This window comes from Salmo trutta, chromosome 12 (assembly GCF_901001165.1).
Source record: "Salmo trutta chromosome 12, fSalTru1.1, whole genome shotgun sequence".
In the NCBI taxonomy this organism is placed as follows: domain Eukaryota; kingdom Metazoa; phylum Chordata; class Actinopteri; order Salmoniformes; family Salmonidae; genus Salmo; species Salmo trutta.
The window spans coordinates 47,871,993-47,886,189 of record NC_042968.1 but is presented as its reverse complement, the minus strand read 5'-3'; the positions used below and the strand labels follow the sequence as shown (position 1 = coordinate 47,886,189).

Here is a 14,197-nt window from a genome sequence, read left to right as displayed (position 1 = left end):
CTCTTCTACCTGCACTATAGACCCCACCCATCACCTCTTCTACCTGACACACTTCTACCTGCACTATAGACCCCACCCATCACCTCTTCTACCTGCACTATAGACCCCACCCATCACCTCTTCTACCTGACACACTTCTACCTGCACCACACTATAGACCCCACCCATCACCTCTTCTACCTGACACACTTCTACCTGCACTATAGACCCCACCCATCACCTCTTCTACCTGCACTATAGACCCCACCCATCACCTCTTCTACCTGCACTATAGACCCCACCCATCACCTCTTCTACCTGCACTATAGACCCCACCCATCACCTCTTCTACCTGCACTATAGACCCCACCCATCACCTCTTCTACCTGACACACTTCTACCTGCACTATAGACCCCACCCATCACCTCTTCTACCTGCACTATAGACCCCACCCATCACCTCTTCTACCTGCACTATAGACCCCACCCATCACCTCTTCTACCTGCACTATAGACCCCACCCATCACCTCTTCTACCTGACACACTTCTACCTGCACTATAGACCCCACCCATCACCCCTTCTACCTGCACTATAGACCCCACCCATCACCTCTTCTACCTGCACTATAGACCCCACCCATCACCTCTTCTACCTGACACACTTCTACCTGCACCACACTATAGACCCCACCCATCACCCCTTCTACCTGCACTATAGACCCCACCCATCACCTCTTCTACCTGCCACACTTCTACCTGCACTATAGACCCCACCCATCACCTCTTCTACCTGACACACTTCTACCTGCACTATAGACCCCACCTATATGTCCTAGATGGAACCCTATTCCCTATTTAGTAGGGTGCTGACTGGGGCTGTGTCCTAGATGGCACCCTATTATCTATATAGTAGGGTGCTGACTGGGGCTGTGTCCTAGATTTCGCCCTATTCCCTATATAGTAGGGTGCTTGTCAAAAGTAGTGCACTATATAAGTATTAGGTGCCATTTGGGACGTACCCTAGATAGGTGCACTCTCCTGGCCAGGAATGACCAGCCCCTGCCTCCTCCTACGTCCCTGTACCTCCCTATTCTCCAGCCCCTACCTCCTCCCACCTCCCTATTCTCCAGCCCTGCCTCCTCCTTCCTCCCTATTCTCCTAACCAGGGATGATTCTACCTCCCCCTACCTCCCTATTCTCCAGCCCTGCCTCCTCCTACCTCCCTATTCTCCAGCCATGCCTCCTCCTACCTCCCTATTCTCCAGCCCTGCCTCCTCCTACCTCCCTATTCTCCAGCCCTGCCTCCTCCTACCTCCCTATTCTCCAGCCCTGCCTCCTCCTACCTCCTTATTCTCCAGCCCTGCCTCCTCCTACCTCCCTATTCTCCAGCCCCTGCCTCCTCCAATCAGATGGAGTGTTGAGTCTCTGTTCCTCCTCCCATAATGTGTTCTTTGTCTCATGGAGACAGCCAGGAGTAGTTGAGACCCACAGAGGAATGTGTTGTGCATCTTAGCAGATCTTTCTCTAGTTGATGATCTCTGCTGCTATCAGGTGAGTCTGCGTTGTTGACGCCAGCTGTGTGTCTGGGGGTTTCAAGTTTAGTCAGTCAGTGGGTCTGGAAATGGTAGAACAGTAGAACAGTAGTACAGAACAGAAGAGGACAGTAGAACAGAAGAGGACAGTAGAACAGAACAGAAGAGTACAGTAGAACAGAAGAGGACAGTAGAACAGAAGAGGACAGTAGAACAGAACAGGACAGTAGAACAGTAGTACAGAACAGAAGAGGACAGTAGAACAGTAGAGGACAGTAGAACAGAACAGAAGAGGACAGTAGAACAGAAGAGGACAGTAGAACAGAAGAGGACAGTAGAACAGTAGAGGACAGTAGAACAGAAGAGGACATTAGAACAGAACAGAAGAGGACAGTAGAACAGAACTTTTGTGTCTGTCTGTCTGTCTGTCTGTCTGTCTGTCTGTCTGTCTGTCTGTCTGTCTGTCTGTCTGTCTGTCTGTCTGTCTTCCTGGCTGCCTGTCTGTCTGCCTGTTTCTGCCTGTCTGTCTGTCTGCCTGTTCTCATGTCTGCCTGTTTGTCTGCCCTCAGTCTGCCTGTCTGTCCGTCCGTCCGTCCATCCATCCGTCAGTGTTTGTCTGCCTGTCTACCTGTCTGTCTTCCTGTCTGCCTGTCTACCTGTCTGTCCTCCTGGCTGCCTGTCTATCATAGATGATGTAACAGATCAAGCATTAACAGAACCAGGTCATATAGAGTTATAAAGTCATATAGAGTTATAAACCAATGACAGTAGTTCAAAGTGTTCACTCTGTTTAACCCCAGTAGACCTTAACCCCTGTAGCTGTCAGGCTGGCTGACCATCAGGAGAGCTGTTACAGTCTGTGTGTTGTGTGCGGTGTTGTCAAGCACTTACAGTGGCTTGCAAAAGTATTCGCCCCCCTTGGTATTTTTCCTATTTTGTTGCCGTACAACCTGGAATTAAAATAGATTTTTGGTGGGTTTGTATCATTTCATTTACACAACATGCCCACCACTTTGAAGATGCAAAATATTTTTTATTGCGAAACAAACAAGAAATAAGACAAAAAAAACTGAAAACTTGAATGTGCATAACTATTCATCCCTCCCAAAGTCAATACTTTGTAGAGCCACCTTTTTGCAGCAATTACAGCTACAAGTCTCTTGGGGTATGTCTCTATAAGCTTGGCACATCTTGCCACTGGGATGTTTGCCCATTCTTCAAGGCAAAACTGCTCCAGCTCCTTCAAGTTGGACGGGTTCCGCTGATGTACAACAATTTTAAGTCATACCACGGATTCTGAATTGGATTGAGGTCAGTGCTTTGACTAGGCCATTCCAAGACATTTAAATGTTTCCCCTTAAACCACTCAAGTGTTGCTTTAGCAGTATGCTTAGGTGAACCTCATTCCTTCAATGCTGACCAGTTTCCCAGTCCCTGCTGATGAAGAACATCCCCACAGCATGATGCTGCCACCACCATGCTTATCTGTGGGGATGGTGTTCTCGGGGTGATGAGAGGTGTTTGGGTTTGCACCAGACATAGCGCTTTCCTTGATGGCCAGAAAGCTACATTTTAGTCTCATCTGACCAGAGTACCTTCTTCCATATGTTTGGGGAGTCTCCCACATATCTTTTGGCGAACACCAAACGTGTTTGCTTATTTTTGTCTTTAAGCAATGGCTTTTTTCAGGCCACTCTTCCATAAAGCCAGGTCTGTGCCCACAGTTCGAGCTTCGACTTTTAAAAATCCACCTTCCCAGAAATAAGTCTCTCACTGTTGCCACTTGCTATAGACCCCCCCCTCTGCCCCCAGCTGTGCCCTGGACACCATATGTGGATTAATTGCCCCCCATCTATCTTCAGAGTTTGTACTGTTAGGCGACCTAAACTGGGATATGCTTAACCTCTCTAGGGTCGGTGGGACGAAATCGTCCCACCTACTCAACAGCCAGTTGAATCCCGTGGCGCGTTATTCAAATACCTTAGAAATGCTATTACTTCAATTTCTCAAACATATGACTATTTTACACCATTTTAAAGACAAGACTCTCGTTAATCTAACCACACTGTCCGATTTCAAAAAGGCTTTACAACGAAAGCAAAACATTAGATTATGTCAGCAGAGTACCCAGCCAGAAATAATCAGACACCCATTTTTCAAGCTAGCATATAATGTCACATAAACCCAAACCACAGCTAAATGCAGCACTAACCTTTGATGATCTTCATCAGATGACAACTCTAGGACATTATGTTATACAATACATGCATGTTTTGTTCAATCAAGTTCATATTTATATCAAAAAACAGCTTTTTACATTAGCATGTGACGTTCAGAACTAGCATACCCCCGCAAACTTCCGGTGAATTTACTAAATTACTCACGATAAACGTTCACAAAAAACATAACAATTATTTTAAGAATTATAGATACAGAACTCCTCTATGCACTCGCTATGTCCGATTTTAAAATAGCTTTTCGGTGAAAGCACATTTTGCAATATTCTCAGTAGATAGCCCGGCATCACAGGGCTAGCTATTTATACACTCACCAAGTTTAGCCCTCACCAAAATCAGATTTACTATAAGAGAAATGTTATTGCCTTTGCTGTCTTCGTCAGAATGCACTCCCAGGACTTCTACTTCAATAACAAATGTTGGTTTGGTTCAAAATAATCCATAGTTATGTTCAAATATCCTCTGTTTTGTTCGTGCGTTCAAGACACTATCCGAATGGTAAAGAAGGGTGACGTGCACGACGCATTTCGTGACAAAACAAATCTAAATATTCCATTACCGTACTTCGAAGCATGTCAACCGCTGTTTAAAATCAATTTTTATGCCAATTTTCTCGTAAAAAAGCGATAATATTCAGACCGGGAAAGCGTGTTTAGGTTCAACGGGAGAGAAAATAAAAACATGGGGTCGACTCGTGCACGCGCCTCAGCCCATTGTCCTCTGATAGAGCACTTTCCAAAAGCGCTAATGTTTTTCAGCCAGTGGCTGGAATTACATCATTCAGCTTTTTCCCGCCTTCTGAGAGCCTATGGGAGCCGTAGGAAGTGTCACGTTACAGCAAAAATCCTCAGTCTTCAATAAACAGAGTCAAGAAGCTCAAGGAATGGTCAGAGAAGGCACTTCCTGTACAGAATCTTCTCAGGTTTTTGCCTGCCAAATGAGTTCTGTTATACTCACAGACACCATTCAAACAGTTTTAGAAACTTTAGGGTGTTTTCTATCCAAAGCCAATAATTATATGCATATTCTAGTTTCTGGGCAGTAGTAATAACCAGATTAAATCGGGTACGTTTTTTATCCGGCCGTGTAAATACTGCCCCCTACCCCCAACAGGTTAACACCCCAGCTGTCCTACAATCTAAACTAGATTCCCTCAATCTCGCACAAATTCTCAAGGAACCTACCAGGTACAACCCTAAATCCGTAAACACGGGCACCCTCATAGATGTCATCTTGCCCAATCTGCCCTCTAAATACACCTTTGCTGTCTTCAACCAGGGACTCAGCAATCACGGCCTCATTGCCTGTGTCTGTAATGGGTCCGCGGTCAAACGACCTCCCCTCATCACTGTCAAACGCTCCCTAAAACACTTCAGGGAGCAGGTCTTTATAATCGACCTGGCCAAGGTATCCTGGAAGGATATTGACCTCATTCCATCAGTAGAAGATTTATTCTTTAAAACTGCCTTGCTCACCATCTTGAAAAAGCATGCCCCACCTGGTTCACCAACTACTTCTCAGAGTTCAGTGTGTCAAATCGGAGGGCCTGTTGTCTGGACCTCCGGCAGTTTCTATGGGTGTGCCACAGGGTTCAATTCTCAGGCCGACTCTTTTCTCTGTATACATCAATGATGTCGCTCTTGCTGCTGGTGATTCTCTGATCCACCTCTACGCAGACGACACCATTCTGTATACTTCTGGCCCTTCTTTGGACAATGTGGTAACAAACCTCCAGACGAGCTTCAATGACATACAACACTCCTTCTGTGGCCTCCAACTACTCTTAAATGCTAGTAAAACTAAATGCATGCTCTTCAACCGATCACTGCCCGCACACACCCACCTGTCCAGCATCATTACTCTGGATGGTTCTGACTTAGAATGTGTGGACAACTACAAAAACCTAGGTATCTGATTAGACTGCAAACTCTCCTTCCAGACTCACATTAAGCATCTCCAATCCAAAATTATTTATAGAATCGGCTTCCTATTTGGCATCAAACTATCCTTCACTCATGCTGCCAAACATACCCTCTTAAAACTGATTATCCTACCAATCCTTGACATCGGCGATGTCATTTACAAAATAGCCTCCAACACTCTACTCAACAAATTGGATGTAGTCTATCACAGTGCCATCTGTTTTGTCACCAAAGCCACATATACTACCCACCACTGCGACCTGTATGCTCTCATTGACTGGCCCTTGCTTCAAATTCGTCGCCAAACCCACTGGCTCCAGGTTATCTACAATCGTGGCCAACATTTTTGAGAATGACACAAATATTAATTTTCACAAAGTCTGCTGCTTCAGTTTGTATGATGGCAATTTGCATATACTCCAGAATGTTATGAAGAGTGATCAGATGAATTGCAATTAATCACAAAGTCCCTCTTTGCCATGCAAATTAACTGAATCCCCCAAAAAACATTTCCACTGCATTTCAGCCCTGCCACAAAAGGACCAGCTGACATCATGTCAATGATTCTCTCCTTAACACAGGTGTGAGTGTTGACGAGGACAAGGCTGGAGATCACTCTGTCATGCTGATTGAGTTTGAATAACAGACTGGAAGCTTCAAACGGAGGGTGGTGCTTGGAATCATTGTTCATCCTCTGTCAACCATGGTTACCTGGAAGGAAACACGTGCCGTCATCATTGCATTGCACAAAAAGGGCTTCACAGGCAAAGATATTACTGCCAGTAAGATTGCACCTAAATCAACCATTTATCGGATCATCAAGAACTTCAAAGAGAGCGGTTCAATTGTTGTGAAGAGGGCTTCAGGGCGCCCAAGAAAGTCCAGCAAGCACCAGGACCGTCTCCTAAAGTTGATTCAGCTGCAGGATTGGGGAACCACCAGTACAGAGATTGCTCAGGAATGGCAGCAGGCAGGTGTGAGTGCATCTGCATGAACAGTGGGGCGAAGACTTTTTTGAATCCACTTTCCGATTGTTTGGGACATCCGGAAAAAAGCTTGTCTGGAGAAGACAAGGTGAGCGCTACCATCAGTCCTGTGTCATGCCAACAGTAAAGCATCTTGAGACTATTCATATGTGGGGTTGCTTCTCAGCCAAGGGAGTGGGCTCACTCACAATTTTGCCAAAGAACATAGCCATGAATAAAGAATGGTACCAACACATCCTCCGAGAGCAACTTCTCCCAACCATCCAGGAACAGTTTGGGACGAACAATGCCTTTTCCAGCATGATGGAGCTCCTAATTCAAAAGTGATAACTAAGTGGCTCGGGGAACAAAACATCGATATTTTGGGTCCATGGCCAGGAAACTCCCCAGACCTTTAATCCCATTGAGAACTTGTGGTCAATCCTCAAGAGGCGGGTGGACAAACAAAAACCCACAAATTCTGACAAACTCCAAGCATTGATTATGCAAGAATGGGCTGCTATCAGTCAGGATGTGGCCCAGAAGTTAATTGACAGCATGCCAGGGGGGATTGCAGAGGTCTTGAAAAAGAAGGGTCAACACTGCAAATATTGACTCTGCATCAACTTCATGTAATTGTCAATAAAAGCCTTTGACACTTATGAAATGCTTGTAATTATACTTCAGTATTCCATAGTAACATCTGACAAAAATATCTAAAGATACTGAAGCAGCAAACTTTGTGCAATTAATATTTGTGTCATTCACAAAACTTTTGGCTACGACTATATCAGTCTTTCCTTCCAGTTCTCTGCTGCCAATGACTGGAACGAATTGCAAAAAACACTGAAACTCTAGTCTTATATCTCCCTCACTAACTTTATGCATCAGCTGTCAAAGCAGCTTACCAATCATTGCACCTGTACACAGCCCATCTGTAAACAGCCCACCCAACTACCTCATCCCCATAGTATTATTTATTTATTTATCTTGCTCCTTTGCACCCCAGTATCTCTACTTTCACATTCATCTTCTGTACATCTACCATTCCAGTGTTTAATTGTTAAATTGTAATTATTTTGCCACTATGGCCTATTTATTGCCTTACCTCCCTAATCTTGCTACATTTGCACACACTGTATATGGATTTTTCTATTGTGTTATTGACTGTACGTTTGTTTATTCCATGTGTATTTCCATTTTATAATAATTGATTTAATGACACCTCTGTGGGATGTTCAAAGTTTATGATATTTTTTATAACCCAACCCAAATCTGTACTTCTCCACAACTTTGTCACTGACCTGTTTAGAGATCCTTGGTCTTCATGGTGCAGCTTGCTTGGTGGTGCCCCTTGCTTTGTGGTGTTGCAGACTCTGAGACTCTGAGGCCTTTCAGAACATGTGTATATATACTGAGATCATGTGACACTTAAATAAAGTTCCCCTGTCTGCAATCTAACTAATTATGTGACTTCTGAAGGTAATTGGTTGCACCAAATCTTATTTAGGGGCTTCATAGCAAAGGGGGTGAATACATATGCACGCACCACTTTTCCGTTTTACATTTTTTCATTTATTTTGAAACAAGTAATTTTTTTTCATTTCACTTCACCAATTTGGACTATTTTGTGTCTGTCCATTACATGAAATCCAAATAAAAATACATTTAAATTACAGGTTGTCATGCAGCAAAATAGGAAAAACGCCAAGAGGGAAAAATACTTTTGCAAGGCAATGTAAGTAAAAATACTGTAAGTAAAAGTAAAAAGTACTTAAATCGATTTGTTGGGTATCTGCACTTTACTATTTAGATTTTTGACAACTTTTACATCGCTACATTCCTAAAGAAAAGTATGTACTTTTTACTCCATACATTTTCCCTGACACTCAAAAGTACTCGTTACATTTCGAATGCTTAGCAGGACAGGAAATGGTCCAATTCTGTCACGCCCTGACCGGGTGAACTCAGGTGTTTTGGGTCAGGGTGGTTTATGTTGGGTGGTTTTCCTGTGTTTGTTTTCTGTTTTGCGTTGGAGCCTTGTGTTGGCTCTATTGGGGAGTATTTCTATGTTGGTTTCTGTCTTCCCAATCAGAGACAGCTGTCGCTAGTTGTCTCTGATTGGGATCTCATTTAAGTTCATTTTCCCCCACGCTGTTGGTGGGGAATTGTATTTGCATTGCTATTCGTAGCCTGTGAAGCTGTTCGTTCATGGTATCGTTTATTGTTTTGCTGGTTCACCGTTCTAATAAAAATGATGATGAACCAAACCTCCGCTGCGCCTTGGTCCCTCTATAACGACGAACGTTACAGAATTCCCCACCGAACCAGGACCAAGCAGCGGGAGGAAAAGGAGCGCGAGAGATGGGCTCGCGAGGGAAAGGAGTTCTGGACCTGGGAGGAGATCATGTCGGGGAAAGGACCCTGGCGGACGGACTCCCAGGTCGAGGAGGAAAAGCCAGCCGGTAGACGGAGTCGCAGGCGGCGGTCGAGGAGGCCCGGAAAACAGCCCCAAGAAAATTTTGGGGGGGGGCTAATGGGGTGGTCCGGTAGGGCAGAGGAAGAGCCCAGACCACTGCTCTCGTGGGGGATGACGGCGGAGGAAGAGACGAGGATGAGGCAGTTGATTGAGGACCTGCAGAGGGAAGATCTGGAGGAGGAGCCCTGGTATGCGGAGTTGCGCGCTGTGTCGCCAGTGCGCCCGCACAGCCCAGTGCGTCCGGTGGACAGACCCAGCACATGCCGTGCTAAGATGGGAATCCAGCCGGGACGAGTGGCTAAAACAGCTCCACGCTACAGGTCACCTATACGTGTTCACAGTCCTGTCTGGCCCGTCCCTGCTCCCCGCACCATGCCCACGGTGCGTGTCCACAGTCCTGTCCGGCCCGTCCCTGCTCCCCGCTCCAGGCCACGGGAAGCGGAGTTGCGCGGTGTGTCGCCAGTGCGCCCGCACAGCCCGGTACGTCCGGTGGACATGCCCAGCACATGCCGTGCTAGGATGGGCATCCAGCCAGGACGAGTGGCTAAACCGGCTCCACGCTTCAGGGCACCAGTACGTGTTCACAGTCCTGTCTGGCCCGTCCCTGCTCCCCGCACCAGGTTAGTGGTGCGTGTCCCCAGTCCTGTCCGGCCCGTTCCTGCTCCCCGCACCAAGTCAGAGGTGCGTGTTCCCAGTCCTGTCCGGCCCGTTCCTGCTCCCCGCACCAGGTTAGTGGTGCGTGTCCCCAGTCCTGTCCGGCCCGTTCCTGCTCCCCGCACCAGGTTAGTGGTGCGTGTCCCCAGTCCTGTCCGGCCCGTCCCTGCTCCCCGCACCAGGTTAGTGGTGCGTGTCCCCAGTCCTGTCCGGCCCGTCCCTGCTCCCCGCACCAGGTTAGTGGTGCGTGTCCCCAGTCCTGTCCGGCCCGTCCCTGCTCCCCGCACCAGGTTAGTGGTGCGTGTCCCCAGTCCTGTCCGGCCCGTCCCTGCTCCCCGCACCAGGTTAGTGGTGCGTGTCCCCAGTCCTGTCCGGCCCGTTCCTGCTCCCCGCACCAAGTCAGAGGTGCGTGTTCCCAGTCCTGTCCGGCCCGTTCCTGCTCCCCGCACCAGGTTAGTGGTGCGTGTCCCCAGTCCTGTCCGGCCCGTCCCTGCTCCCCGCACCAAGTCAGTGGTGCGTGTCCCCAGTCCTGTCCGGCCCGTCCCTGCTGCCCGCACCAAACCAGTGGTGCGTGTTCCCAGTCCGGCACGGCCCGGGTCCGGTCCACCGGTGCCCAATCCTGTTCCGGGCGACGGCTCCGCTCCAGAGCCTGGGCATGCCGCTCCACAGTGGTCCAGTCCGGGCCAGAGGGGTAGGGCTAAGGTGGAGGCGGGGGGGAGAACACGCCCGGGGCCAGAGCCTCCACCGAGGGTGAGGCACCCACCCGGATTCCCCCCCCTAATAGACTTAAGTTTGGTGCGCCGGGAGTACGCACCGTTGAGGGGGGGGTACTGTCACGTCCTGACCGGGTGAACTCAGGTGTTTTGGGTCAGGGTGGTTTATGTTGGGTGGTTTTCCTGTGTTTGTTTTCTGTTTTGCGTTGGAGCCTTGTGTTGGCTCTATTGGGGAGTATTTCTATGTTGGTTTCTGTCTTCCCAATCAGAGACAGCTGTCGCTAGTTGTCTCTGATTGGGATCTCATTTAAGTTCATTTTCCCCCACGCTGTTGGTGGGGAATTGTATTTGCATTGCTATTCGTAGCCTGTGAAGCTGTTCGTTCATGGTATCGTTTATTGTTTTGCTGGTTCACCGTTCTAATAAAAATGATGATGAACCAAACCTCCGCTGCGCCTTGGTCCCTCTATAACGACGAACGTTACAAATTCACACACTTATCAGGAGAACATCCCTGGTCATCCCTACTGCCTTTGATCTGGAGGACTCACTAAACAGAGAACATCCTAATCAAATCAAATCAATTTATAAAGCCCTTCTTACATCAGCTGATATCTCAAAGTGCTGTACAGAAACCCAGCCTAAAACCCCCAAACAGCAAGCAATGCAGGTGTAGAAGCACGGTGGCTAGGAAAAACTCCCTAGAAAGGCCAGAAGCTAGGAAGAAACCTAGAGAGGAACCAGGCTATGAGGGGTGGCCAGTCCTCTTCTGTCTGTGCCGGGTGGAGATTATAACAGAACATGGCCAAGATGTTCAAATGTTCATAAATGACCAGCATGGTCAAATAATAATAATCTCAGTAGTTGTTGAGGGTCAACAAGTCAGCACCTCAAGAGTAAATGTCAGTTGGCTTTTCATAGCCGATCATTGAGAGTATCTCTACTGCTCCTGCTGTCTCTAGAGAGTTGAAAACAGCAGGTCTGGGACAGGTAGCACGTCCGCTGAACAGGTCAGGGTTCCATAGCCGCAGGCAGAACAGTTGAAACTGGAGCAACAGCACGGCTAGGTGGACTGGGGACAGCGAGGAGTCATCATGCCAGGTAGTCCTGAGTCATGGTCCTAGGGCTCAGGTCCCCCGAGAGAGAGAGAGAAAGAAAGAAAGAAAGAAAGAAAGAAAGAAAGAAAGAAAGAAAGAAAGAAAGAGAGAATTAGAGAGAGCATATTTAAATTCACACAGGACACTGGAGAAATACTTCAGATGTAACAGACTGACCCTAGCCCCCAACACATAAACTACTGCAGCATAAATACTGGAGGCTGAGACAGGAGGGGTCAGGAGACACTGTGGCCCCATCCGATGATTCCCCCAGACAGGGCCAAACAGGCAGGATATAACCCCACCCACTTTGCCAAAGCACAGCCCCCACACCACTAGAGGGATACCTTCAACCACCAACATACCATCCTGAGACAAGGCCGAGTATAGCCCACAAATATCTCCGCCATGGCACAACCCAAGGGGTTGAAGATATCCCTTGTCATCCCTACTGCCTCTGATCTGGAGGACTCACTAAACAGAGAACATCCCTGGTCATCCCTACTGCCTCTGATCTGGAGGACTCACTAAACAGAGAACATCCCTGGTCATCCCTACTGCCTCTGATCTGGAGGACTCACTAAACAGAGAACATCCCTGGTCATCCCTACTGCCTCTGATCTGGAGGACTCACTAAACAGAGAACATCCCTGGTCATCCCTACTGCCTCTGATCTGGAGGACTCACTAAACAGAGAACATCCCTGGTCATCCCTACTGCCTCTGATCTGGACGACTCACTAAACAGAGAACATCCCTGGTCATCCCTACTGTCTCTGATCTGGTAGACTCACTAAACAGAGAACATCCCTGGTCATCCCTACTGCCTCTGATCTGGAGGACTCACTAAACAGAGAACATCCCTGGTCATCCCTACTGCCTCTGATCTGGAGGACTCACTAAACAGAGAACATCCCTGGTCATCCCTACTGCCTCTGATCTGGACGACTCACTAAACACAAATGCTTTGTTTTTAAATCATGTCTTTGTGTTGGAGTGTGACCCTGTCTATCTGTAAATTTAAAATGGTGCCATCTGGATTGCTGAAAAAATGTATATATTTATTTTATTTTCAATTTATCAACTACATTTACTTTGATACTTCAATATATTTAAAACCAAATAATGTTTTACATTTACTCAAGTAGTATTTTACTGGGTGACTTTCACTTTTACTTTTTTCTATTAAGGGATCTTTACTTTTACTCAAGTATGACAATTGGGTACTTTTTCCACCACTGTGTGTGTGTGTGTGTGTGTGTGTGTGTGTGTGTGTGTGTGTGTGTGTGTGTGTGTGTGTGTGTGTGTGTGTGTGTGTGTGTGTGTGTGTGTGTGTGTGTGTGTGTGTGTGTGCAACCATTTCCAATGTGTGCATCTTTGTTTCAGCTTCCAGAGAGTTATCTGAAGACATCCCTGGGTTCCTGCATCAAACACAACTACAAACATTTCTATACAGGAGGTGAGTATCATTCCTATACAGGAGGTGGGTATCATTTCTATACAGGAGGTGGTATAATTTCAACACATATATATATATACCTTATATTGTTAGCACTCCAAAGAGGAGTCAGGTTTTTTTGTTGTGGCTTTGTTTGTTTCGTACAGTTTGTTCAGGGAAAATGAGTATGGAGGGAGCCATACAGGCACTGTTACAAGCAGCGGCAGCCCAACAAGAGGCAACTAGAGCTCAACAAATAGCTCATCAGGATTGCAATGCGAATGCATCATGACACGTTACAGGTCCAGCACCGCACCAACCAGCTGCTCAGAGAGGAGCAAGAGAGAAACACCCAGGAGTTAAGAGAAGGCTTAAATGGGCTAGCGGACCAAATTTGGTGCTCAGTTACGAGCTGCAAATACCCAGAGGCGGGCCAATCATTTTCTTCAAAAACTGACAAAGCAGGATGATGTGGAAGCCTCACCACCTTCGAAAGGACGGCAGAGCATGAGAGAGAAGTGGCCGAAATGGGCAGGGCTTCTGGCACCATACCTGGCAGGAGACGTTAAAAAAGCATATTTCGATCTGGTGTTCAAAGATGCACAGGATTACGATAAACTAAAGGGAGAGATTCTGACTTGGAGTGACCAATACCGTGAGGGACCATCGCTTTCACCAGTGGACCTACAGACTTGGACAACCCCCCGAACACAGATGTTCGACTTGATTCACCTGGAACGGGAAATGGTTGCGACCGGAGACCCGTTCATCCGCCGAGATCGTTGAGACCATCGTACTCGACCAGTTTCAGTGAGGTCTACCCCGAGAAGTTTGACGATGGGTTGGCCGGAACAAGGTACTTGCCGCCGACCATCTAGTGGCCCTGGTTGAATGGTGTTGTTGTATGGCAGGAACAGCTGATCAGGCACAGGAGGAAAGATCCCTAGGCCTGGGCAAACCCAAGGACAGGGTAAGATTGTTGCAGCATTGGGAGGGGGAAGAGAGCTATGTGGGGCTGTGAGGAAAGAATCAGACTGGGGGCGAGACACTGAAAAAAGCCGGAAACCGGGACCGGGGGTTGTGGGGCCCCCCCCAAAAATCCTATTATCTGTTACAATTGTAATAGACCGGGACATATTGTGGCATACTGCCCTATTAGAAGAGCCAATGCAATGTAACCT

General features: G+C 47.4%; 1 protein-coding gene across 5 annotated transcripts in view; it reads left to right on the top strand.

Annotated features, from left to right (window-relative positions):
- Positions 1 to 1,446: 1,446 nt before the first annotated feature.
- LOC115203668 (b(0,+)-type amino acid transporter 1) overlaps positions 1,447 to 14,197 on the top strand; it is a 48,089-nt gene continuing 35,338 nt past the window's right edge. For 3 of the 5 annotated variants that reach the window (XM_029768587.1, XM_029768588.1, XM_029768586.1), the window contains exons 1-2: positions 1,447 to 1,531; positions 12,965 to 13,037. The gene's annotated coding sequence lies outside the window, so the exon portion shown is untranslated. Of the gene's footprint in view, positions 1,532 to 8,315; positions 8,375 to 12,964; positions 13,038 to 14,197 lie in introns of all 5 variants that reach the window. The other 2 variants (XM_029768591.1, XM_029768590.1) reach the window with 1 other exon arrangement.